Here is a 26,751-nt window from a genome sequence, read left to right as displayed (position 1 = left end):
AGTGCAAAATAGAGGGGATGATGATGTCACCTTGGGGATGAGAAGTGGAACCGTGAAGCACGTTCCTCAGGGCCTCCACACACTTGCCTAGCTCTCCGCACAGGGCTCTACATTCTTGAAAAGAATCAGAACTTTCACTGAGGTTTTTTTTTTTTATGTTTCCTTATATCACCTCCTGGTTTTGTATGTATTCCATGTTTCTTTATATCACATTAATTAATCTTATTGTAGAGAGAGGAGGTGCAATGTAACAGTTAAAAACAGGGACCATTGTGGAAGACAGTGTGGCGATTCCTCAAAGACCTAGAGGCAGAAATACCATTTGACCCAGAAATCCCATTACTGGGTACATACCTAAAGGAATATAAATCATTCTATTCTATTATAAAGATATGTGCATGCATGTTTCTTGCAGCACTGTTCATAATAGCAATGACATGGAGTCAACCTAAATGCCCATCAATGATAGACTGGATAAAGAAAATGTGATACATATACACCATGGAATACTATGCAGCCATAAAAAGAAATGAGATCATGCCCTATGCAGGGACATGGATGGAGCTGGAAGCTATTATCCTCAGCAAACTAATGCAGGAACAGAAAACCAAATACTGGATGTTCTCACGTATAAGCGGGAGTTGAATGATGAGAACACATGGACACAGGGAGGGGATCAATGGACACTGGGCCCTGCCAGAGACTGAAGGAGGGAGAACATCAGGAAGAATAGCTAATGCATGCTGGGCTTAATACCTAGGTAGTTAGATGATCTGTGCAACAAACCACCATAGCACACATTTACTTATGTAACAAACCTGCACACCCTGCACATGTGCCCCTGAACTTAAAATAAAAGCTGGAAATTAGAAAAAAAAAAAAAAAGAAAGAAAGAAAATGCAGGGATTTTGGAGGCAACCGGTCATTTCTGTAATTTTCTAGTTGTATGACCTTGGGTAAGTTACTTAATTTCTCTGTAAATAGTCTATCAAATGGGGAGGTAATTCCTCCCATCTAGGTTTGCTAAGAGACTTAAATGTAAAACTGTATGATAGCCCTTAGCAAAATGCTTAGTACATTGTAAATGCTCAAAAAGTGGTAGTGATTATTGTTATTGGTTTGTCTTTCATGTTTCTAGTTTCTTGGTGAGAGAGTCATGACTATTTTTTTTTCTTCAACAGCAAGATTGATGACAGTGTCTGTGTCTACACCAGCATTTCCTAATTGCCGATATAGGCCATGGAAGCAAAATGTTCTTGCCTTTGGTTTTCCCCTCCCTGCCTTGTTTCTGGGTGGTCTTTCCCCCCTCCCACCTCATCTCTTCTTCCACTCCTTACCCTCCACCACCAGATTCAGGGTAGAGAATATAGGCATGCTGTTACCAGTGTTCAGCATAATTTTAATGGAAAAATGCTATTCTTCATAATCCCACAATACTAGGCTGCTTCTGTTAACAAAAAACTATTTATTGTATAGACCAAAAAACATCTGGTGACTGAATTTTCTCTATTTTTTTTAATCAGTCATGCAATATACACTCAATAGAACTCTGAGACTCCTTGATAACAAACTAGCAAAAATGAGGATAAAACACTTTGCAGACTAAAAATTCCATTTAAATCCTTGTTTTTGATCCAAGCAAATACAGGGGTAGGAATGCTGAATGTTCAAAAGAGTTGTTTCTATCCCCAAGAGAAGTGGCCTGGAAGGGAGGGAGAGGTCATCATCAATGAGGTGTCATCGGCAGTCACGCTGACATGGTCTCAGCCATACTTGCTGATTCCGTTGGAAGGGGGCTCCACTCGGGGAACCACTCAGGGTCTGGGCCAGCTCACCCCCACTCTCTATTCCTGCTGTGGCTGTCTGCACAGCCACGCCATCAGCCCAGCCATTCCTCTTCCCTTCCCAGAGAATTCATGCTTTCCTGGCACTTAGAAGCAGTGGTAGATCTGGAAAAGGAAACCAAAGTGAGGTAGAGAGGGTAGAGCCCAGTGTGGGAGTCACTGCATGGGCAAGTCTGGGTTCAAGTCTGGGCTCTAATGCATCCTGGCTGGGAGCCTCTGAGTAAATAATTTAGCTTCTTGAGCCCGATTATCTGTAAAACAGTGCTTCCTTTATTCATCGTTAGATATTGAGTGAGTACTTACTGCATGCCAGCACTGTTCTAGGTGCCCACTGGTGCTAGGGATGGGGGTGAGGGGCTATGGGTATAGAGAGTCCAGTTTTAAAATAAGTCAGAGAAGAATTCACTGAGAAGGTGACGTCTGAGTAGACATTTGAATGAAGTGAGGGTCTCTGGGGGAAGAATGTTCTGCAAGAGGTAGCTAGTGCAAAGGCCCTGTGGTAGGAAGGAGCCTGATGTGCTAGAAGCCCAGTGAGGGGGCCAGTGTGGCTACAGCAGTTGAGAGAAGCAGACAATAGCAGCAGATGGGTCAGCTCCCTAGCCAAGGTGTGTGAAGCCATGTAGTCCTGGGAAGGATTGGGCTTTTACATTGAGATAGGGTGGGAACTCATCAGAGGGTTGTGAGCCAAGGACTGAAGTTTTGCAAGGGTCACTCTGGTTGCTGTGTTGAGAATAGACCATAGGGAGGCCTACCCAGGAAGCAGGGAAACGGGTTAGGAGGCTATTGCCTCTGCATGACAGGTGGTGGAGTGGACCAGGGTGTAGCTGTGGAGGTGGTGAGAAAAGGCTGAGTTCTGGAGATAGCTTGAAGGAAGAATGAATAGCATTTCTGATGGAGTGGATGTGGGTGTGAGAGAAAGAAAATAGGAGAACTCAGAGGTTTTTGGCCTGAGCAATTGGAAGAATTGTGTAGCTATTAACTGAGATGGGAAAGCCGGGGGAGGAAGGGATGGGAGCTAGGTGGAGAACTTGATGATAATAATAATTTTGCCCTGTCTCCCTCACAGGACTAAATGTGATGATTTATGTGTAATTTACCCCGCAAATATGCTCTGTGATTACTGGTATTCAAAGGGCCCTCTCCTTCCTATGCAGAAGCAGTCTGTTCTCTGGACATGCTCCTCTCTCTCACTCCTCAGGTGGTGCCATTTGGTGGGGGAGAATGTTCCTGGCATGTGGACTTGAATCTGGCAGGTATCATCTGAGCTATGTTTAGGTGGATATTTTGGGATAGGTCCTCATAAATGTGACTCAAGTATGACTTAACAGTTAATATCTTCATTTCTCCCTAACAGAATATTGTTTCTAATTTTTCTTTTATATAGCAACTGATGTTGCCATGCAGATCCCTTGGTTGCTATGAGATGGTAACATCACTCTGCCCCACCATTGGCCAGTGCCTCCTCAGCTGTGGTGCCTCCCAGGCTGTGTGGTTCTCACGCGGGCCACTGACACAGAGCTGTTACTATGGTGAACTTTACAATTTCCTTTGATTGGTGGATTTCAGAAATAGGCCATCAGCGGAATTCATTATATTCAGCTAAGTAAAAATGAAAAATAAATACTATAACTTTCCCCTCATCACCAACATGAAGGAAACATGGCCCTTCATGGCATAATAAATCGCTGTTAGGTAACTTAGGATCCTTCAGGGGACTGAAGCGGGATGACCCTCCTATGGCAAATTTGGGTGGGAAATATATTCCCTGTTGCTTTGAGTCGACTCTTCAGAGTTAAGGGCAGTGGGCCAACCAGAGTTGAGACTTCAGAGTTGGGAGGAGGTGTGGGATGGGGCATGCATTGAAATGTAAACTCTATTGTCTCTAAAGTGATGGGTGATGCTGGGGGCCTGAGTGTGGAGGGCAGTTTTACATCTCAGGACAATGTCTTCTCAGATGCTCTTCCAGAAAGGAAAGCCAGGAGTACTCCTGGCTGGAGGCGGCACGCCTGGGGTCAGAGTCAAAGTAGGGTTTGTGCTGTCTGAATCCTTTCTCCCACTCTCCCCAGCCTGGCTCAGCTTCTCATAGGTGGATTGGTGAGTCCTGGCCAATTATGCTTCAGCTCATCTCTACTCTCGGCAAATAGGAAAAGAGAGTGAAGGACTGAGTTTTAACCCTTCTAGTTTCATAACCTGACTCTCTATAAGAAAAAGTGGGAGAAAGACTGAAGAACCCGAGAGAAGAGGTGAATTATTTTAAGTGCATCAGATCTACCTTTCTAACAAGTCTTGTTTGGAGTGATGGGGGTTTGGGTCGGGGGAGGGGAAGGCCCAGGCTAAAGGGAGGGAGACAGTCAGGGAACCACAAAAACAAAGCAGGTAACAGATTAGAAGTGCTAGGGCTAGTGTTTGACACCCAGACCACATCAGTTTTAAAACCTCTTTGCTCTATATGACAAAGCTGTTTTTAGTAATAATCACAACATGAAATGAAAATAATGATGGCCAGAAATGTTCTTTTATGAAATTTTGTGTCCTATCAATAAAAACTAAAAATACAGTAAATGCTACAATCCAAAAAAGGAAAGAAAGTTATAGTATAGTATTTTTAGTTTCATTAATGTATTTTTTTGAATAAAGGGATGAAAACTTATACCTACATATTGGTCTTTCACAGTCATGAATAGCGATTTTTTGGTTTCTGTTTTTGTGATTAACTTCTGCAAATTTGTCAATGACTTTGTCAGAGTTATTTTTCTTCCCATATTTATGAAGTTTCTATCTATCTTTGATCAAAGAACATTTTTCATTAATTTTAATTTTGAAAGCTTTCTTTCACATGAAGGAACAGATTAAATAAATAAGAAAAAGCCTTAAACATAAGGATACATTTGGCAGAAATACATAAAATCTCATTTCACAATAAATTCCAGAAAATTTAAACACAGTAAAAAACTCCGGCAGTCACATAGAATGACAGAATTGAAGTAACTCAAGTTCTGTTTGTCTTTACAATCACTGAGCTATCATTGTTTATTTCAATCAATTGTTTGAAAACAGGAATATGTAGTACAGTACCAGGGAGGCTGAGACACGAACTGTGCCCAAAGCAAGCTTTGTTTTGTACTTACTCTCAAAATAAATGCATGGAGTTAATTCTCTGAATCAACTCCCATGTAGAATGCAATGTTTAGTAAGGAAGGCACAATTTTAAAAAGTGCTGAGTTGAAGCGTACATTTATATTCCTAAAATTCAACTGCAACTTCAGCGATTGTGTAGAACTTAGACCAACAAAAGATTTTTTTTGGTGATGGGGAGAGCAGTTTATCACTGTTCTTGTTTAGAATTGCTTGCAGTGGTGATAATAAAAAGCACACTGGCTTTGAGTGGGTTTTATTATTGTTTTTAAGTCCCTTCCAGGCCATGGACCCCTTGATTGCCTCCCCTGGGGGGTGGACCCGTCTTCTTGCCCTGCCCTTGGACCACACTGCAGTGGAATTAGCTTAAATCATTAGCTTAAATGCCTCCTTTCTCATAAAAACATTGGTGATTCCTGCAGTTTTGTGCACTATTTGTGCTAGCTCTTGTGTAGCCTAACATTTCCGCCTGAATGTTTGCCATTTGGTTCTATTTTGTGACATTGTTTTTGACCTCTAATTTCATTTGGCAATGATCTCAGCACTGGGTTTATCTTTACCAATGAAACGTGTGAGAAACGCTTTGCTGAATCTTCACAACCAGTTCAATCACATGGGACAGTGGAATCAGAGACATGAGGTTGCAGGAACCATTAGGGGGTTAGAATGGATAAGGGAAAGAGAAAGAGAAAATATCAGAAGCCATGACTTGCTCTTGTAGGTTTGCTTTGTATGACACTCTCTTTTTTTTCTGTCACTGCATCAGACAGATATGTTTAGGTACACCATGTATTAATAAATGGTTTCCTGGGTAGGGTTAAAAAAGCTCTGGTGCCTGAAATTCTACCTGAAATTCTGGTGTCTGAAGTTCTGTATATTCCTTTAGGTTAAATATTGTTTGCTGTCCATGGGCCTTTGTAAAGTAACTACCTCCGGGAGAAGTAACACATTAAATCTTTAGCACTTTAGTATAAATGAGCATATGAGATTGCCTCCTCTGTTATCTGATCAGCAGGCTGGGAACCCTCAGTATGTAGTCATGGAGACACCTCTAAACTCAGCCTTGAATGTATATCTTTGCTTTAAGAAATTCCAACTCCTACTTGGAGGAAAACAACAGAAAAAGACCCCCTCTGTTGATGATAGGTCTGAAGGAACTTCCTATATAAAGGATAGCATATTTTAATTTTATTTCTTTCCCAAGAACAAGAACATTCTCCTGACCTGCAACACAGCCCCTCACTTTGTCCGTAGAGTGCTGGAGGCTTTGTGCTATCATTTGTGTCTCATTTTTATTCTATTCACATATGTCTAGGGAGCGGGTCCTTTGAGATTTCTTCTTGGCTCTGCATCAGGCTCCATAATAGCAATGGATCCACACTTCTTAATACAGTGAGGGCAGGTGGCAGCAAGCCAAAGCTGCCTCCGGGGAGTGTGTGTGCAGAAGTGGTGTTTTCAGCATGCATTGAAAAATCAGGAGCCAGTCAGGACAAAAGCCCAGAGTGACAGTGTGGCTCTCAGAAGGATGCCTGCACCAAGTTAAAAAAAAAATCATTTTTTTCTATTGAATTCAGTTAAGATTCTGTGCCAGCTTTTGTTCCTAGGAGCATCGTGTATGGGTGCATGTGTGTGCCCACATGCACACGGCTAGTTGCTCACACAGCTGCTACCTGATAAATCACAGAGGCAGGTTGTAGAAGTTGAACCTGGAGGGTGTTCAGAAGGCAGCTGAGAGTGTGTTCACACAAGGCTATCAAGGGCAAATGAAGTGGCCTTAACCTTCTTAGTAATTTGTCTCCTCTCAAGGCTTTAAAATATACTTGTGTCATTATATACCCTCAGGACATTCATTAATTACCTATCTGGATGGTTCTGTTAATAACATGTATTTATTCCAAACACAAGTTGTTAATAGGAAATACTAAAACAAATGTGGATGTGGAATGTTTTTCATTTTTCTAGAGTATGGTACCACATATATGAATGTGGTACCACATACATTCATACTCCATTTCACAAGCCATTTTCCCTCAGTACATGTAATAGTGTTTTCCTAGGAATGTGTGTCTAACTTAAATAGTTTTAAATAAAATCATACTTTTTTTTTGGAGACAGGGTCTTGCTCTGTTGCCCCGGCTGGAGTGTACTGTTATGATCTTGATGCACTGCAACCTCTGCCTCTGGGGCTCAAGTGAGCCTCCCACCTCAGCCTCCCAAGTAGCTGTGACTACAGGTGTGTGCCACCATGCCCGGATAATTTTTATATTTTATGTAGAAACAAGGTTTTGCCATGTTGCCCAGGCTGGTCTTGAACTCCTGAGCTTAAGCCATCTGCCTGCCTCGGCCTCCCGACGTGCCGGGATTACAGGAGTGAGCATCTGCACCTGGGCAATAAACATACTTTAATTGCTCTAAAAATTTAGAGTTCTGGTTGCAAAACTTTCCTTTCTGCAAAGAATGAGTTAAGAATGAGAGGGTCATTGGCCGAGTCATTTTCCTTCTGTGGGCTTAGTAGTCTCATCTATAAAAGAGGGTGAGTGTAATGAAAGATTTCTAAGATCCCTTTTCAGCTTTATTATTCCAGGTTCTAAAAACTGTTTTGTAGTATGAATAATCACCTCATAATGTGTCCATCATCTTTTAAAATCTGAGATTTTTACTCTTGGCTGCCTTAAGAGGGGTTCAACTGAATAGGGACTAGCAGGTTGTCTGAATTCGTTACTCATCTCCTTTATTCTTTTGGGATGAAGTGGAACAAGTGATAAGTGAGAAAGCTATAAAAGCACACACAGATGAACAGGAAGACAGAGACAGGAAGAGAGGTAGAAACACATCAGCATTTTCCCCAGACAGCTTGATCTCGGAAAGCAGAAGTGGAAGTCCCTGTTGTTGGCTCACAGCTTTAGTGCACTGACCTGTCGGCCACAAGCCTTTGCTGGAACCCGGTGGGTTTCAGATGCAAGTGGCTGTGCTGCGGGTGTCTGTGCAGGAGAGGAGCCTGTGAACCGCATGAGTTACAGGAGGTGAATCCACACGGTCAATGCTGGGGCAAGGCCCTCCCATCTTCACCCTGTGAAATTGTCCCCAAACCAAAACATTCACTGAATGAGTTTTTTCTTAGTATTTCTATTGTGGGAAATTAAAAGCCTCTTCCTTGGTGATGGCAAAAATTAAGTAATTTTGTGGCATCAGTGGCTTTTGGTAGTGTATACCTACTCTTGGAGCAAAGGTCTACTGGCTAAAAATATTTATGAATATATTTTGAAGAGATTGACACAGGATCAAAGGCTGTTTTATGTATAATCATTTCAAAAACCATAAACCTGTTATTAATTGTTTTAATAACTCTTATGTCATCAATAAACATACCTTGGCTATATTTTACCTACATAATTTTGGCTGAATTGATGGGAGTAAATACTACAAAGGTACAATCTAACCTGGAGTGGGATATACTCCTGAAAATACTGTCAAATGTCAGCATTCTCTAGATACCTCATTATTTATCAAAAGTTAATAATTAGGGATCTAAAGCCACCATATGATATTGTCACAAAAGTGGTAACTAAACCCCACATCCAGTAACAAGATAATTAAAACCCGAATCTGAATATGAGAGAAAATAGAGTTTAAAGGGAAGTGTGTAGAAAAGGTGCTAGGAAGTCATTGAAGGCAAATTCAGCTTGCTCAACAATTCTCCTGTGGCCCATGGTGGTAGCCATCAGAGTGGGACTGGAAAGACATGGCCCACTGTATAAATGTTAGCAGGGCACTTTGTAAATGGAATATATTTAGTGTCTGTTGAACGTTTAGTCTGAGGGTCCATTTCTACCTGCTTGCCTTGAGGTCTTGTTCCCAGTGCTGCTCGGTCGTGACACATGACAGAGGTGTGGCTGAGATCAGCTAGGACCCCAGCTAACTCTCCTGCTTTTCCCAGCTGCACTCTCAGTAGACCTTCTTTTCTAGTCTCCCAGGCTTAATTGGAGCTGTTGTTTTGTTCTTGGATCCATTCTTCCTTCAAATCTATGAAAAAGCTACTCGAAAGAAGATTGTGAGCTCTTGCTGCTGTTGATCCCTGAGCAGGAAAGGTGACTCTAATATGACTAATGAGCTCAGCTGGACTTTGCCCCCTGACCTAAGTGACGATGTGGGCTCCTGAGAACATTTAGAGGAGGAGCAGGAAGAGATCCAACATGCTGTGATGGCAGATGCCCTCCTGGAAAGGTCTGGGCCTGGAAGAGGCACTCTATCCTAGCAGGATCCCCTGTCAGGGTGTGACAGAAACATGCTGAAGGGGACAGCTACCCACCCACTCACCAATAATAATTCCACCCCTCTGCTAGCTATATGTCCCCTCTGATTCAAGGATGTTCCTGTTAAACATGGTAGCACCTGAATTAATGGGGAAAATGGCTTGAATGGGATACAGAAAGGATCTTAGCCAAGAGGGAGAACCAGGCGAGAGGGAGATGGCCTGATCTGCAACCAGCCACAGTTCTCAAGCTCAGAAGGGCTGTCATCACCACCCAAACCACACTGAGATTAGATGGTGGCTGTGACCTTCTTGGTAAACTGTGTAGTGTTTATTGTGTGGATTCAGTTCTTCTCAGTAAGCTTTTCTTTCTTTTAAGAAACATCCCTTCTTGGAGAGGAGAGGTCTCTGAACTGAGTGGGCACTTAACGCTTGTATTGGCTGTGCCTGGAGATGGTGGCTTGTCTGGGTTGAAGGGCTTGAGCAGGGGCTGGATCTAGCCTGCTTGGCTTGCTGAGCTGCACCTGGCTCAGGACTGGGTCAGCTACGGGAAGGAGCATCTTTGCGGAATTGGTCTGCCTTCTTCTAGTTTGCAGAAAGGCCTCTTAAGGTGCTAGTGGTATGTGACCACCATCCCAGGAGGGTCCAGGAGCAGTGCATCCTGGTACCAACAAGGTAGCTGATGCACATACCTGAATGGAGTCCGTTCCTGTTTTAGGTTGCTGTTTACCACTCTTGTACCTAAAGAGAAACAAAACCTTGGCTTTCAAGAATTGGGTGAATGACTGTGCTGGCCTACTCTGCTCTTGATGAGACCTGAGACTCCCTCCACCATGGGCTTAGGGAATAAACCCTCTACCCAGAAACAACTCAGAAGACCTGAGTTTTTGCTCTGACTCCATCTCCAAGAGCAGTTTTATCTAGGGTGAGCCTTTTAACCCAAACTTTAGATCCTTCATTTCCTTACCTGTAAATGGGGATGAAAATTTTCACATTAAGGGATTGTCCTGAGGATTAAACAAAAGAATGCTCTGGCGAACATTTCTGTGAGCTATAATATCCTGAACAAATGCAAATGTTAGAAGCGATTATTACTTCCTATGCATGCTTAGCCTCTGATTCACCTCGGGATGGGAAACCAGATGTTCTTGTTTTCTTTGTGCAGCGGCTACTTCAAAGTCTTGCTAAGTCTACTTAATAATGCTAGTGTGGAGGGAGCCCCAGCATTCTGGAAACAAGGCTGCACCGTGCTCTCTGTTGCTGTTTAGTTGTGGGAGACTTCTTTAGGGATACATAATACTACTCATGGGGACTTCAGAGAGAATATGTATGTGCTATAAAAAAAGTTTTACTTTGTGAAGTTCAATATAATATCTTTGTGAAATTTATGAATAAGACGAAACATTTGGGTGAGACTGAGACAAATGGCAATCTCCTGGGTTGTGTGTTTTTGACCCCACAAATGCTGCCATCTTTAGCACTCTCAAACTCCTTTCAGACCAACCTCTCTTTTGAGTCTTTCTCCACACCCTAATAACCCTCTCAATTTTATTAAAATACTCCATAGGTAGATCTACAACTTGGGTGATGGGCAGGTGAAGTATAGATGGCTATTAAGCTTAAGAAATTCTCCAACCCCAAAATACCTCTAAAGTATTCCATTGCTAATGACCAAAATTCTGCTATTAATTCCTTTAGATTAAGAAAATTATCTCCCTATTAAAATTTAAGTTATGCCTGGAGGAGTAACTTTTAAAAGTGCTATACTTTCATGTGAAGGGCTTTATTCAGGGGATGGGGAACTTTTTCTGTTAAGGATCAGAAAGTAAATATTTTAGGCATATGGTCCATAAAGTTTCTGTTGTGACTGCTCAGCCCTGTCTTTGTAGGATGAAAGGCAGCCATAGATGGTACACAGACAAATAAGCACGGCTGTGTTTCTGTAAAATTTTATTTTAAACAGCAGGAGGTGGGCTGCTTGTGGCCCCTTGACTCAACTGAACCCTCTCAAAGTGGGCAACCAGCTGAGAGCTGGAGAAGGAGGAGGAGAGAAGAAGCATCTTGCATCTGGTGTACCAGAAGGGTAAGTGACCAGTAGGGTGTGAAGATGTGAAGCAAAGAGCCACGGTGGACCCTCAAAGCCAAGTTTCATAAGAGCTAGTCCCATTTAGCCATTTAGGCATTTTTTTCTGAGTGGAGAATATTTGACTTAATATGTTTGCTACATATATTTCTACAATTTTTTATTTCATGGTGGTGAGGTGACACTTTTTTTCATTCATTTTCATTTGATTTAGTGTATCATTCTTATTTAGGATATCATTTACGTAGTTATGGGAAAAGGCAGCTGCCATTTTACCATCTAGCATCTTACAGTACTACTCATATCGTAGAAGTTGCTAAACATTAAAGGGAAATGCTTTTGAATACAAATGAATTTCAGGCTGTACTATGCTCTCCCCTTCCTCTGTTTGTTTGAACACTCTTTGACACTTGAATTACATTGCAGATGGTCTGTGAAGTAAATGGTGATCTGATTTCCTAGGAGCAGTGCATAAAAGAAGTGTTTTCTTTTTTGTCCAGACAGCATTTTATTTCAGGATCAATGGTGGCTGATGCATGGTGCTTATTCTTAGTCGTGACATGTTCTTGAAGTAAAAAGAGAATTATTTGTAAGCATTTGAAGGCCCATTCAGGTGTCGGGCACGCGCTGCAGAGCTGGGCTGTGGACCCGGCCCATGGAGGGAGTGATCATGCATGGCGTCTCAGGAGCGGGGTAGATTTGAGCTAAGACCTTACTTTCTCTCACCCAGACCCTCCTGTGGCAGTCAGTGCAATATGGAAGATAATAAATTTAGAATTAGGAATGAAGCCTGCAGCTGCAGGTCAGGCAAACTGGAATCATAACTACAGCCCGAGAAAATGAAAACTGACCACTAGAGTGGGGAGAGGAAGGGCAGTGGGCTTGTTGAATCGACGCTTTCCTTTTTCTCTGAGACATGCTGGCTTCTTTCCCCCTTTGGGAATAGGCTCAATGCCTTGGAGACAGTCTAATTACTTTTTATACATTCATAAAGAAGTTTATTTTTGGTAAAGACACTCAAACTAGAATATACTTGATTGGTTTACACTGAAAAAGTAATTTGGGACTCATCACTCAAATTGCATTAAAAATGCTGAAATGCATTCCAGTCATTATCTAGTCTAGCCTACTTCTTACTGTATCAGAGAGATGGAATAACATCCAAATTACTGGGCCTGCATATATTTTATATTCCTAAATATGAACTAGTAAGAGAAAAACTCTCCTTGTTAAAGGGAATGTTAACATTCACTAGGATGTTTGTACATGGACTCCTCCCCTCCATCTGCAGAGTATTGTCAAGGATCTGAATACAGAAAGGACATAACACCGTCGTCATCTGTGCTAGGCATAGCCAGACCTGGAGGAAAGGGCAGTATTGCATCCGCATCAGTAAGGGGGCTACCAGGGAAGCAGAGGGAAGCAGAACATAGGGAAGCAGAACCAGCAGGACACATACACACACATACACACACACACACACACACACCCCAAGTCAGTTCTTGCCATTCATGATAGCAATGTTCTATAAAGCTGTCACAAACATTGAAACAGCAAATGCTGAGCCATTGCTCCTAGGGGATCTTCAGGGTTAGGTTCCTATGAACCTCTGGTCACAACATTTTCATCAACTGATCAAGATATTACCTTGTTTTATGTGTGTTTCTGTTTAAAGACACCTTATTTAATATATACTGTTGATGCATTAACATTGAACTCATGGCCAAAACATTACCACTCATGTCTGAATGAAGCTTATGTAACACACGTATTTTCCCTGTGAGGCACATCACAGTCTTCTGGTGCTTAGAAACACCAGGCAACACCTCAGCACTACACTCAAGGGTCATTTTAAACAATGAAGTCACCAACAAAAAGCACAAGAATGTGAAAATCATGGCACTAAATGAACTGTGAGAAGGACAGTTGTTTACAGTATGAGAGCTGAAACATGAAAGTGCTGCCTCAATTGACTTCAGCTGGAAAATTTGTGCATTGGGTGACTTAAATTTTTCACTGCTCTGAGCATGTCTGTGAATGATTGCGGAAGCACTGCAAGTATTGGTTTTGGGGTTACAAATGAATTTTAGCAAGTAGGCAAATTTCCAAATACCGAATCCATCGGTAATGAGGATCAACTCTACATTACAAAAGTTTTTCAAGAATTGGCTTGTGTGATTGTGGGGACTGTCAAGTCTGAAATCTATAGGGCAGGCCCGAGGGCTGGAAACTCTCCCACAGGAGCTGGAGCTGCAATTGACAGGTGAAATTTCTTCTCCTTGGAGAAACCTCAGTTTTTGTCTTAAAACTTTCAACTGATTAGATGAGGCCCATAGAAATGATCAAGAATAATTCCTTTATTCAAAGTCAGCTGATTGTGGATGTTAATCACATCTACAAAATGCCTTTGCAGCAATACCTAGACTAGTGTTTATTGAACAACTGGGTACTGTAGTCTAGCTCAGTTGACACATAAAACTAACCATTACAGTACCCAATTTAGAGCTCCTGGAAAGCAGCCCTGGAAGAAATCTTCCCTCTATATTTTCCTAGATTACTGTGAGAAAGCAGTAGCCCCTCAACCCTGTCTGCTGGCCTGGATCACAGTGTTTGTTCAGCATACTCTGAGGCTCACTCTGTAGAGGGAACTTACTCAAAGCTCTGACCATAGTGCGGGTGATCAGAGATCCTTTTTTTCAAAACATTAAAAAGGGGTAGAGACTTAAGCCTCTTCTCTGGACTCACCAAATATGACCTTTCTTTTGCCCATTGTTTTGGGCTGTTTTTTGCTGTGAGTCTCTTCCAGCAGCCAGTTGCTCAGCCTCTGCCCTGGAATTAACAAGAGGACTTTGACTGCTCCCCCGAGCAGTGGGGGCTGATGTGTCTTCTCAGCAGTGTTATTGGGCAGTAGTGGTGTTATTGCCTAGGCTCTCGAGTACAAGGCTTCTTCATTCCTCTTGGGACCATGATGTTTAGGAGAAAAAGAAGGAGACACCTTACCCTATACTCTAGCCCCTTGATATTCAAAGTGTGGTGTATGAGCCAGCAGCAGCAGCATGACCTGAGAATGTGTTAGAGATGTAGAACCCCAGACCAACTGAATTAGAATCTGCATTTTCTGTGAGACTCATATTCACACGAAAGTTTGAAAACATACTTTAGGTAGCTATCTGGAGACTTCTGGTCCTTTAGCCCTCATTGTTTAGGTCCTGAGCCCTGACCCATTTTTCCACCATTTTGAATTGGATATCCCAGCATAACCCTGCTCCACCTGGCACGGGTGGATGAACACCCACCCCATCCTGCTTCTCGCAACTGGCAGCTCTTGAATATCCCTACCTGCCAGACTGGCCTGCATTTTTCCTTCCCTTGTTTGGGCGTGACATCCTACATCCAGGCCCTCCCCAGGAACACTACTTCTGCCCCATCCCACTCTGTGTTCCTGCCAGCCCTCCACCCCCTAGAATTCCTTTTGGATTCTACATGCCAGAATATGTAGGGAAGAGTGCCTGGAATTTCCTCCTCAGAACTGACTTAAATGGATTCAAACACTGGCGAACACAATTCAGGGAGGAAGTAGGATTAGCTGAGAGATTCAAGGAACAAGGGGTCAGTTTCTGAGTATCCCACTTCTGGGGTGACCTGAGGTGAACATAAGACTCCATTTAAGCTTCCACTGCCTCTATTCTAAGTTGATGGGAAAGCTACATTTGAACATTTCTGTGAAACTCATTAAACCATTTGAAATCTTAAAGGCTCTCCATACATTTGCTTTTGAGGCCAGGTTAACAAGGAATCTATGGCTAGCAAAGAGTTATGCTGCTGACTTTACTAGAAGTCTAATGGTCCCTTTTGTTTTTATTAAACGTGGAATCCATTAACCTGTCATTATGGGATATCCCCATGCTATGGAGTCAAATGGTTAATTGAGTGGCACACCTTTAATAGTATAGTCTGTAATTATAAAAGCTGTTTTCAAAACCCCACATATGAACATTACCAAAGAAGGAGGAATTCTCACCATGAAAACCAGCTTTCGGCTTGGACAGCAATTACTCATATTTCCTTTTCCTGGCATCAGGAAGACAGGAGTAGACAATGGATTGGTTCCAAAAATAATCTCAAGCTTTTCCCACTTACAGTATGTCAATTGCCAGGCTTGTCTCCCATGTCTCCAGAAGTGGAAAAACATATACACAGTCACAAACTGCACAATCAACTCCAGCCTGCAATTTGCTGAGGGTCATTTTCTTGACTGGTCTGAATTACCACGTGGTTAATTTGATTGCCATTGCATCCAGCTGGACTAAGTGCATGTCGATAGATGTGCAAAGTTACTTGAGCAAAGTAAATTAATTATACAAGTGAATTAACTTAAACATGCTTGGAACACCCTGAGCTACTGTACTACTCCAGGGGCGCCATTGGTGTCCTTGTAAGTGGAGTCCATGTGCAGTTCACAACCTGTACATAGCAGCCTGGGAACACTCTTTCCCTGACTATGTGTGGTTGATGACTTGCCATCCGTCTGTTTCAGCCTAAGTATTACCTCCTCAAAAAGGCATCCTTGACCTTTTCATCCTGACTCCCCAGTCATTAGGTTTATTTTTTCCATGGTACTTACAGTCTGAAATGATCTTCTTTAGTCTCTGCCTCTCTACACCAAACTGGAAGTTTCTGGAGGGCAGGGATGCTGGCTGTCTTGTTAGGAACCTATTTGACACACACTAAGTACTTAATAGATATTTGTTGAATGGGCAAATTAGATACTCAGCATGTGCTTTTGAAATCCTTAAGAAGTGGCAAATTACATTAGAAATATTTTATCCTATCACCAAGATGCTAAGGTAAATTTTCTTCTGGAAATTTTTGCTTTGTGTAGTTTTATTTCTGTCCCATGTTTTACTTTGTCTTATCTTGTCTTCTCCCTACCCACTGTGATCTTGATTAAGGTACAAATAATGACCTTAAGCATCCTTAAAATAACAGAACAAACTGGTATTTGAGTACCTACTGGATATCATGATGAAAACCATGGGCCTTACATGAATGATGAGCTAAGACGTAAACATGAAACATTGACAATTTTAAATTATTCAAGCTATCTCTGTGTTCTTCAGGGTTGAGATGGAAGAGGACTGTCTTTCTTGACTTTCCATTCTTTGCTCAACATGCTCAAAATAAAAAAGACATACCTTTAAAATAGATCTTTTTTAGTGCAATAAAAATGTTAACACCAATTTGCAGAAAGAAGAGGTGTCACAAGGAAATACATGAATAGTTGCCAAATTAATTGTACAGTTGACCCTTGAACTACATGGGTTTGTGCTTCCAGGTCCACTTAAATGCAGATTTTCTTCTGCCTCTTACACCCCTGAGACAGCAAGCCCAACCCCTCCTCTTCCTCCTCAGGCTATAAAGATATGAAGACAGTAAGAATAAAGACTTTCACTTAATGAATAGTAAATATATTTTCTCTTCCTTATGATTCTCTTAATAACATTTTCTTTTCTATAGCTTGCTTTATTGTAAGAATACAGTAGATAATACATATAACATAAAATAGATATTAATTGATTGTTTATGTTATTGGTAAGGCTTCCAGTCAACAGTAGGCTATAAGTAGTTAAGCTTTGGGGGACTCCAAAGTTCTATGTAGATTTTAGACTGCAAGGGAGTGTGGTATCCCTAACCCCGTGTTATTTAAGGGTCAACTGTACAACTATGCCTCCTACAGAGGCTTGTGAGTTTATTTAGCCTGAGATAGAGATTTTATGAAGGTTGGCACTGAGTCTCAGGATCTAAAAGGGTGTCTAGTCGAATTGGTCATTTGAACCTAAACTGTTTCCATCAATAGGATTAGAATATTTCTGAGCACATCTGATGAGCCAGCTGGGCTATCAGATGTCCATTTGCATAAGTCAATTGTCAAGAGTTTTCTATGGCACAGGGACGGGAGAATGGAAAGGAAAGTATGGGGCCTTTGAGGCCTCTGCCAGTCAAGGGCCTCTGATCTGAGCCTATGGAAGAGGATAGATGCCAAAGGAGTGGCTTTCAGGAAGGATCTTAGTTAGAGGTCTGTGAGTGGTGTTTCTTGGCATCCCTAGCACCTGCGCCTTGAGGACTCCAGGGGCCACAATGCTGGCATCTTAAGGGTGCAGCCTTGGGGTCATCAGGTAAGAGGACATTATGATATTCATGGAAGGCTTGAGCAGGAGTGGCTGCCTCAGCTGGAAGCATAAACAGGGGGAGGAGGGTAAGAGTGGCTGGAACAGGAGAGGAAGAACATGGCAGGAGACACATTTGTGGGGTATTGTGAGGACACATCAAACATCCCCCGGGATGAAATTTCTGGCTATGACTTTGAGGGGCCCAGAGGTTCTGCATCACTCAGGTGTGGCCAGATGCAATGTGGGGAGCTGATATTGCTGTGATTCATAGGTCAGCGCAGCTAGGCAAACTCAGATTATAGAATTGGTATGGAGATATTTGAAGAGAAGAGTTGGTCACATAGCATGGTGGAAAGATGTGAGCAAAAGGTTGGCAGTAAGAACATGCATATGGTGTTCCAGAGACAGTGTCTTGTTGAGGGTGATGGGACATCAAGCTGTAAAGATGGACTGTAGCCAGAAGCAGAAGGCCCTTGCTATCATCTGAATGTTTGTGTCCCCCCAGGATTCATATATTGAAATCCTAACCCCCAAGGCAATGGTATTAGGAAATGGGGCCTTTAGGGAAGTGATTAGGTCACAAGGGTGGAGCCCTCATGAATGAGATTAGTGCCCTCATAAAAGAGACCCAAAGAAGCTCCTTTGCCCCTTTCACCATGTGAGATTACAACTAGAAGACGAATCCTCACCAGACACAGGAGTTACCTTCATGTTGGACTTCCCAGCCTCTAGAACTATGAAAAATAAATTCCCATTGTTTATAAGCTACCTAGTTTCTGGAATTTTGTTATAGCAGCCTGAACTGACCAAGACAGCCCTGAATGGCCAAGGTGAGGAGGTTGCCACTGGAGGCTGATCAGAGGAGAATGACGCAAGGAAAGCAAGAGTCAGGGAATTTACCTGGACCAGGTATTTAGCAGTAGTTTTAAAATTTGCTTTAGCAGTAGAAACATTTGGTCAAATGAAATCTAATGAAGACACTGTACAGGTATGAAGTAGATCAGACTGGTGTGGTGGGAGGAAGTGTGAAGCAGTGGATAAAGATGGGGCTGGGTGCAGTGGCTTACACCTGTAATCCCAGCACTTTGGGAGGCCCAGGTGGGCAGATCACCAGGTCAGGAGATGGAGACCATCCTGGCCAACATGGTGAAATCCCATCTCTACTAAAAATACAAAAATTAGCTGGGCATGGTGGCACGTGCCTGTAATCCCAGCTACTTGGGAGGCTGAGGCAGGAGAATCACTTGAACCAGGGAGTCGGAGGTTGCAGTGAGCCGAGATCATGCCACTGCACTCCAGCCTGGTGACAGAGTGAGACTCTGCCTCAAAAAAAAAAAAAAAAAAAAAAAAGATGGGGCCCAGGGTTCAGGGTGATGCCCCACTGGTTGCTTTGCAGTGGTGGGATGGTCTGTAAGTTTAAACTTTTTTCAAATCTGTTTTTTTCTAATTTACTATAACAAATTGTTATTTATTTTGTGATTTAAAAATCCAAAGCTGTTTTTAAAACGAAAACAATCCATTGCTTCGTTTTTAGAATCAGTTCATAGGCTGTTCTCAGAAAAACTTATCTTCTTACTCTGGACCTCACATTTCTTTCCAGCACATCTTCCACGCTCTTTAGTAATTGTAGTTCAATTCACAGAGGCACCCCCTGCCCCATGTTACCTCCCTACTCAGTCGTAAACGAGCTAAGGTCAGCTTATCTTACTCCATGGCTCCTTCCTATTCATTAATAGGTATTCAGTTAATGCCTGCTGGCTGAGGAAAGATCCCTCTGCTGAACTGGGGGGAAGCAGGGTTAGGAAACTTGTAGGTAGCCATTAAAACCCTGTTTGGAATGTGGCCTATACCTTGGGAACTTTTGCATATATCTGTTGACTTGTTTTTTTTTGTTTTTGGAGACAGAGTCTCGCTTTTTCGCCCAGGCTGGAGTGCAGTGGCGCGATCTTGGCTCACTGCAACCTCTGCCTCCCGGGTTGAAGCAATTCTCCTGCCTCAGCCTCCCGAGTAGCTGGGACTACAGGCGCACGCCAACACACCCGCTAATTTTTTTGTATTTTTAGTAGAGACGGGGTTTCACTGTGTTGCCCAGGCTGGTTTCGAACTTCTGAGCTCAGGCAATCCGCCCGCCTCGGCCTCCCAAGTTGCTAGGATTACAGACGTGAGCCACCGCGCCCGGCCAACTTGTTTTTAAATCAATTACCAAATTCCCACTGCTATCTGAAATGACACAGCCACTGCTATCTATTGGATCCTAGCCCAAAAGACTGTACCCAAGAGACTCTGCCACTTACACGGGAGAATGTGATCTTTTACTAATTAGGTTAGGATGCAGAAAAAAGTGTGGGAGGCTGGATGCTAATATAGCTTAGACTTGAGGAAATGCCAGGGTGATGGGTAACTTGCTCCATATATTACTTGCAGGCTTCAGACCTGCCAGATGTGCATCTCATAGGCATTTCAAATCACACCATCACCTGCCCCTGCAAAGCTGTTTTGCTCTCTTACCCTCTCTCCTGCCCTGCTGTCTCTCTCTCTCTCACACACACACACACACACACAGACACAGACACACACACACCCCTTAGTGTTGTGCTTTCTTTTGTTAACTCTTTCAATCAGACTTTGATTTTCTAGATCTGTATGTTTCAATTAAATCCTAGTCTCTTTTGGACATTGAACTTGCAGAAGTTTTTTTCCTGTATCTTCAGTTCTTGGTTCTTCTGATAAGTGCCTACGGAGAAACAAATAAACAAACATGAACAAAGAGATAAACAGCAAAAACTACTCCCCGAGGCCTTCGTATGGAACCCATTCATTATGTGACAACAAAAGCCCTCAAACAACTGCAGACCAGCATGTCATATCGATCACTTATTCTTTTTAATATTAATGACACTCTGAAGGAAGTTGTGGTGACAAGTCAGGGATTAATACTGCTAACTCTTTGTGAATATCTGATCTATTAGCACCATTGGGCTTAATGGGATTCATGAGTCTCAGTCACTGTCATGTCATTGCCCATATTGTGCAATCAGAAATCAGTTTTGTAATGGCTGATAAAAACAAAAGCCCAGAACCAAGGAGTTCCAGCAGAGAGGAAGGAAATGAAGCTTCCTGCTGGCTGAAGCTGCTCACTCAAAAGAAAGGGAATTAGATAAAGTGAAAGGTATTTCTCAGAGATGGGCCCAAAGCTGCTTCTGTTTCCTTGTGGCCTCAGGCTGGCACTAGCTATTAGGACACCATGACCCAGAGTAACTAAAGGGAATTATTGGCATCCTCCCGCAAGCTCCTACCAGGCCAGTGCCAGAAACACTCATCTACTCCCTTATGGAAGATCACTGAGTCATGAGATCTGTGGTTTGTCTGATTCTCCACTTCTGGAAGCCAGCCAAGGCTAACCGACCTGGGATTCTGAGGGACTGTCCAGGTGAGCTTGGAGGCTTCAGTAGCAACTGGCCTTCTGGGTGCGCCCCAGAGCAATTCTGAGTCCAGAGATCGTTTCTGGCACAACCCTCAGCTCTCTCAGGGTTCTGGGAGCCCAGTGATCAGAGGCTGGCTGACTGTGAGATGGGCCCACCCTGTGGTGGGCTCCATATTGCAGTCACTTCATGCCTGCTGCTAAAAACCTAGGCCAAGCTTATTACCTTTCATCCAGACCAGAACTGAAAGCAGTTTCCATCTCCTGGGCCAATTCCAACTAATTGGTAGTGGCTACCCGAGCCCTGTGTTAAGAAAGATTTTGAGTTCAGCAGCAGAGTGTGGTTGTCCATTGGTGACGATTGCCAGAGGCACAGGTGGGTCACTGCAGCTTGCATTCTGTGTGTTTACTAATTCTGATCTGGACCATTACATCAGCCTGCTAAGTGGTGCACTTACCTCTATTTCCTTCCAGAAAAAAAAGATTAATCTTCCAGAAGCATTCTTTGGTAAGAGCCTTATCAAAAAAAATTTCAACTCCACTCCACTTTAGCAACTCAGACCTGTTCTACATTTGTGATCAATCCATCTCTCTCTCTCTCTAGCATATATATATATATACACACACATATGTAATTATATATACACATACAATTCTATATAATTATATATGTATGTATATGTATACATGTGTGTGTCTTCTGTGACTCTTGCCAGCAACCTCAACCCGCTTTCCCCTTCCTTTTGCTGTGTCAATCTTGCAAACCTTTCTCTGTGAATCAGTTTTCTCTGTGAATCATTTTCCCTCTTTCTTCCTACTCAAGGACTCCTGAAGGTGGCTAGAGGAATACGCACTCCTGTGGTTTGGGTTCTACACAACCTGGGGCCTCTGACCTCAGCTGGGTTCTTAGCACAGTGACCCCTCACAGGCCCCTGGTCAGCATCCTTTCCTCCTGTTCTGTTTCTCTCTCATTTTAAACCCTCACTGCTGTGTTGCTGTCCCCTCCCCAACCATGACCACCTTTCTCTTAGCAGACCACCAAGGCTCCTGTTTTAGTCATAGTCTATATTCTATCATAGAATTACAGAATTCTATAGCCATGCCAGCACATGGCTACACCATGCCTGGCTAATTTTATGTAGTTTTAGTAGACATGGGTTTTTGCCATGTTGGCAAATTCTATAATTCTATAATAAATTCTAGAATTTATTCTATAATAATAATTTATTATATTTATTAAATATTTATAATAATGTATTATAATTCTATAATAAATTCTATAATTTATTATAGAATTATGGTGTTCTATAATAAAACACCATAGACTGGGTGGCTTAAAAAACAGACATTTATTTCTCACAGTTCTGGAAGCTGGGAAGTTCAAGATCAAGGTGCCAGCAGATTTGGTTCCTAGTGAGGACCCATTCCTGCTTGCAGATGGCCTCCTTCTCACTGTGTCCTCACATGGCAGAGCAAGAGAGGGCTCTGGTTTCTTCTTCTTATATGGGCACCAATCTCCTTATGAGGGCTGCACCCTGATGACCTCCCAAAGGCTCCACCTCGCAATGTCTCACACTGTGGATTAATTAAGGCTTCAGCATAAGAATTTTGGTAGTTGGGTTGGGGTGCACAAACATTCAATCTATAGCAGCTTCTATTTCACAAACTCCCTAAACTCTCACCCTCAGAGCTACAGGCTCTTCTGCAGCCACCTCACCTTCCAAGCCCTCTCCTGTATTTTCAAAGAAAAGCTGAATTCTCACCAGCCCAGAGCCCTCACTGGTGCTCTATTTCCAGTCTCTCATGAGCCTTTGCTGTCTCCCTTATTCCTTTTTTCTTCTTCTCTCCATTTCTGGACCCTCCTTTGCAGTATGGGAACATGGTCAGGAATCTTCCTTTAAAATAAAATGCTCTCTTCCTAGCCCGCCTGCCACCGTCCCTCTCCTTCACAGCTGAGCTCCTGCAGTTGATTCCCTCATGACCCTGTCCACTTACCTGCCTTCTTTGTCCATTTTGCAATGGCAATATCACTTTTCCTAGCTTTCTTAACACCAGGCCTTCTGGATTCTCCTCTTTGCCCTTTGATTAGTCCTCCTCTACCTCTATCCTTTATTTTTAAATTTTTTTTGAGATGGAGTCTTGCTCTGTTGCCCAGGCTGGAGTTCAATGATGCAGTCTCAACTCACTGCAGCCTCCACCTCCCAGGTTCAAGCGTTCCTCCTGCCTCAGCCTCTTGAGTAGCTGGGGCTACAGGCGCATGGCTACACCATGCCTGGCTAATTTTATGTAGTTTTAGTAGAGATGGGGTTTCGCCATGTTGGCCAGGCTGGTCTCAAACTCCTGACCTCAGGTGATCCGCCTGCCTCAGCTTCCCAAAGTGCTGGGATTACAGGCATGAGCCACTGCGCCTGACCAACCTCTACCCTTTAAATGATGGAGTGGCCTAGAGATTTGAAACTGGGTCTGTTCCAATGCCAAAGGCTGATTCCATAAACATTGGTAAGCCCCAGTCCTTTCCAAGCTGTTTCCTTGTGAGGCGTGAAGGTAGGTTCTGGAAGGTGGGCTGCTGGCACACCTGGAGATGAGGAGGATAGAGAAACAAAATGATTACCAACAGGGGGAAAAGTAGGAAGAACATTCACATTCCACAGATTCCTCATCTGCTCTGCTGCTCCTGTGGCATCCGCTTTAGCCCTGTCTAAAGAATGCAAAAAATGTAAATGTCCTGTTTGAATAAGATGTCTGTATTTTAACTGCAAGTATTGTCATGAAAAGGGCACCCAAATGCTTGCTTACAATGAGGGCAGCAGCCAGAACTCACCTGCCTGCCTAGCTTAGGGACCTGGCACATCCAAGGGACCACCAGGACTTTGCTCCACAGAAGGTCTGAGGAGAAGAAAGGCTTTTCTCCAAGTCCTGGAGTCGGGTTAGAAATCCTCACATAAAGGGGAAGAAAAAATGAAAGACTGCTCTTCAACTCCTTTGAGACGGAAAAGGCACCCTGAGTGGGAGGGGTTGGGCTCAGGGTCCCCAAAAGGGTTTGAGAATTGACCCTGGACCCTTTCCAGCTGGTTTGGTTGGGACTGGTCTCGGGTTTATCAGAAAGAGCTGTAGATTTGAAAGGGTCTGCAGGGGAGGCCTGCCTCAGCACGGGGCCAGAAAACTCAGACCCCAGGCAGGAACAGCCCAAGCAGCCTCTCATGGACTCTGGTGAAAACTGGCATTCTGGGAAACCAGACAGTGCCTGAAATCAAATACCTCTTTGTAACCTGGGCCCTCAAGTTCTTTCCCTATGGCCTGCGAGGCCTAGGAAATAAGTTGCCCTTGGAAACTGAAGCCCAGAGGTAAACAACTGAGAAGCTCACCAACCAGTTGGAGAAGTTCCACTTCCTCTGCACAATGTGGGTTTTGGAATAATAATGCTCTGCTTTATAAATTGCATTCCAGTTTTGAGAGCGCAGTGACTGTAACCATTCATTTCCATAGACAATTAATCTCTCACAGTCCTTCTCCAGCCAGGGAGGCTGTGGTGTCTGGCCCACACCAGCTCTCGGGTGGTCATGGATGAGGCTGTGCCACCATGAGGCATGACCCAATATGTGAAAATATAATCAGACCTTCCATCTGAGAAACGAGAGTGATAATTTCCTAAAGTGCTTAGTCACTTTTAGCCACTGATTGCCTCCTCTGTGATTGGGCCCAGTGTGAATCTAAGATCCATTGGTTACATGAACTTGGCATCTGGTTGGTGCTCCGTGTACCTCATAATTTCCTTTCCCTCCCTTTCCCTTCCTTCCTCCCTTCCTTCCTCCCTCCCTTCCCCTTCCTTCCTCCCTCCCTCCCTCCCTCCTTCCTTCCTTTTTCTTTCTTTCTTTCTTTCTTTCTTTCTTTCTTTCTTTCTTTCTTTCTTTCTTTCTTTCTTTCTCTTTCTTTTTCTTTCTTTCTATCTTTCTTTCTCTCTCTCTTTCTTTTTCTTTCTTTTTCTTTTTCTCTTTCTCTCTCTCTCTTTCCTTTTTCCTTCTTTCCTTCCTTCTCTTTTTTTCCCTCCCTCCCCCCCTTTTTTCTTCCTCTTCCTCTTTCTTTCTTTCTGAAAAAGCCTCGGGAAATAAGATTTCAGCTGTTTTGATGGATCAGCAGTAGTGGCTCACCTTGCAGTTTTCACAGCATGAATACTGAGGAGTTTCCTTTTTCCACACTTGGTGTTACAGATTCTTCCAATATTTAGCCTGTGGGAAGAATCCTCACTTTCTGGCACTTCTCAGCCTCCAGTAGAGTTACGGGGTACAAAAAGAAATGGAAAGACAGGCATCTGGGAGAGTCTCCCACCAAAAATGAATCTAACCCAATTCCAGATGCTTGACTCCATTTGCAATGGGACTTTCTTATTGTTTTTCCCTTTGTCTTTGAGATTGGTTTTCATTACTCATTGCTTCCCTAAGTGGATGAAAACTAAAAACATTTTAATTGGGGACAGTGATATTCCAACAATTAGGAATTTAACTGATGTTTTTGAAAATTCAACGTGCTGGCAAGAAAAAAATATTTTGCTCAAATTTTTCATATGTTGATCCTGGAGGGCAGAGAAAGCCATCTGTATTCCAAATAAAAGATGTTCACATATGGTCAAATAGTGAACTATTACCTGGTTCTATTCTTTGACTTCCTACAGAATATGGGGACCATTGCAGGTGTCACCACGAAGCTGATACTTATTATTACAAACACAGCCCTGTGGCACTCTTACTTTCCTCATTAACTCTTGTTGAGTGCTTTGACATAGAAAAAATATTCATTCTTTTCAACAGTAGAGCCTCCAAAAGGAATGATTTTAAGGAGCTTCTCATGTCCATTATTAACAGCAGAGCCAGAATATATATGATGCATTACCACACATTCTTCATTAGTGAATATAAAGACATCAAATAGGATTTAATTTGCCTGCTACAAAGTTAGGGAAACAAATTAAAACCTCCACTTTATTTGAAAGATCTAATTAATTTATCAGCTACTTGCTTCATCCCTTGAACACAAGTAAATGAAATTGCCACTTATAGAAACTATATGGTTTTTGTCATGTTATTTTGTATATTATTTTCAAAAAAATTATCTTAGCCAATAGATTTGCAGTTCTTTGTTACTTTGTATATTATTTTCAAAAAATTATCTTAGTCAATAGATTTGCAGTTCTTTTTTCACTTTTTTATTGTTGTTTTTGGAACTTGGAGTGTACAACTGAGAATTAAAGTGTGCTTCAAATTGTACTGGTCATCTACCTTAAAAACTGGACACTATCTGTGTCCACTTTAAAAATTGTTCACTATCTGCCTGGATCTAAGGATTCAGTCCTGACTGAACTTTTCATCTCAGCTCTATATTATTGCATAGAATCTAGATTTCATGTCCCAAATTCCAGAAAGGGACAGTGTAGGGGAAGAAAACAACTTGATATATATCCACTGCCCTAAATGGTCAAAGGCAAACTCACATTGATATAATCAACTTGTGAATGTTTAAAATCTGCTTGGTTCAATTCTTTCCAATTCCTGGAACATTCACAAATGCAAAATTTAAAAAAAAGTCTTATCCTTCCCAGAGGGCTTTTAGCCTTTTATATATATGTGTGTATATATATAATATATATAATTACGTATGTATAATTATATATTGTAATATATATTATATATTATAATATATATAATATACAACATTATATATATATATAAAAAGCCCTCTGGGAACCGTAGAGGACTCCAGTCATAGCCGAAATATTTGGGGGATGTGGGGATATATAATTATACATATATATAATTATATATATTATATATATACAGAGAGAGAGGTTATTT

General features: G+C 42.4%; 1 long non-coding RNA gene across 15 annotated transcripts in view; it reads left to right on the top strand.

Annotated features, from left to right (window-relative positions):
- LOC129462706 (uncharacterized) overlaps window positions 1–26,751 on the top strand; it is a 152,939-nt gene that overhangs the window by 106,882 nt on the left and 19,306 nt on the right. Inside the window, exon 12 of one of the 15 annotated variants that reach the window (XR_010115691.1) lies at window positions 3,229–3,349. The exons of the other annotated variants lie outside the window; for them this stretch is intronic. This is a non-coding gene — a long non-coding RNA (uncharacterized lncRNA). Of the gene's footprint in view, window positions 1–3,228; window positions 3,350–26,751 lie in introns of those variants that run through there. 15 annotated transcript variants of the gene reach the window in all.

Source organism: Symphalangus syndactylus, chromosome 14 (genome assembly GCF_028878055.3).
Source record: "Symphalangus syndactylus isolate Jambi chromosome 14, NHGRI_mSymSyn1-v2.1_pri, whole genome shotgun sequence".
In the NCBI taxonomy this organism is placed as follows: Eukaryota; Metazoa; Chordata; class Mammalia; order Primates; family Hylobatidae; genus Symphalangus; species Symphalangus syndactylus.
Note: the sequence above shows the minus strand (reverse complement) of the source record. Positions and strands in the feature narration are given on the sequence as shown.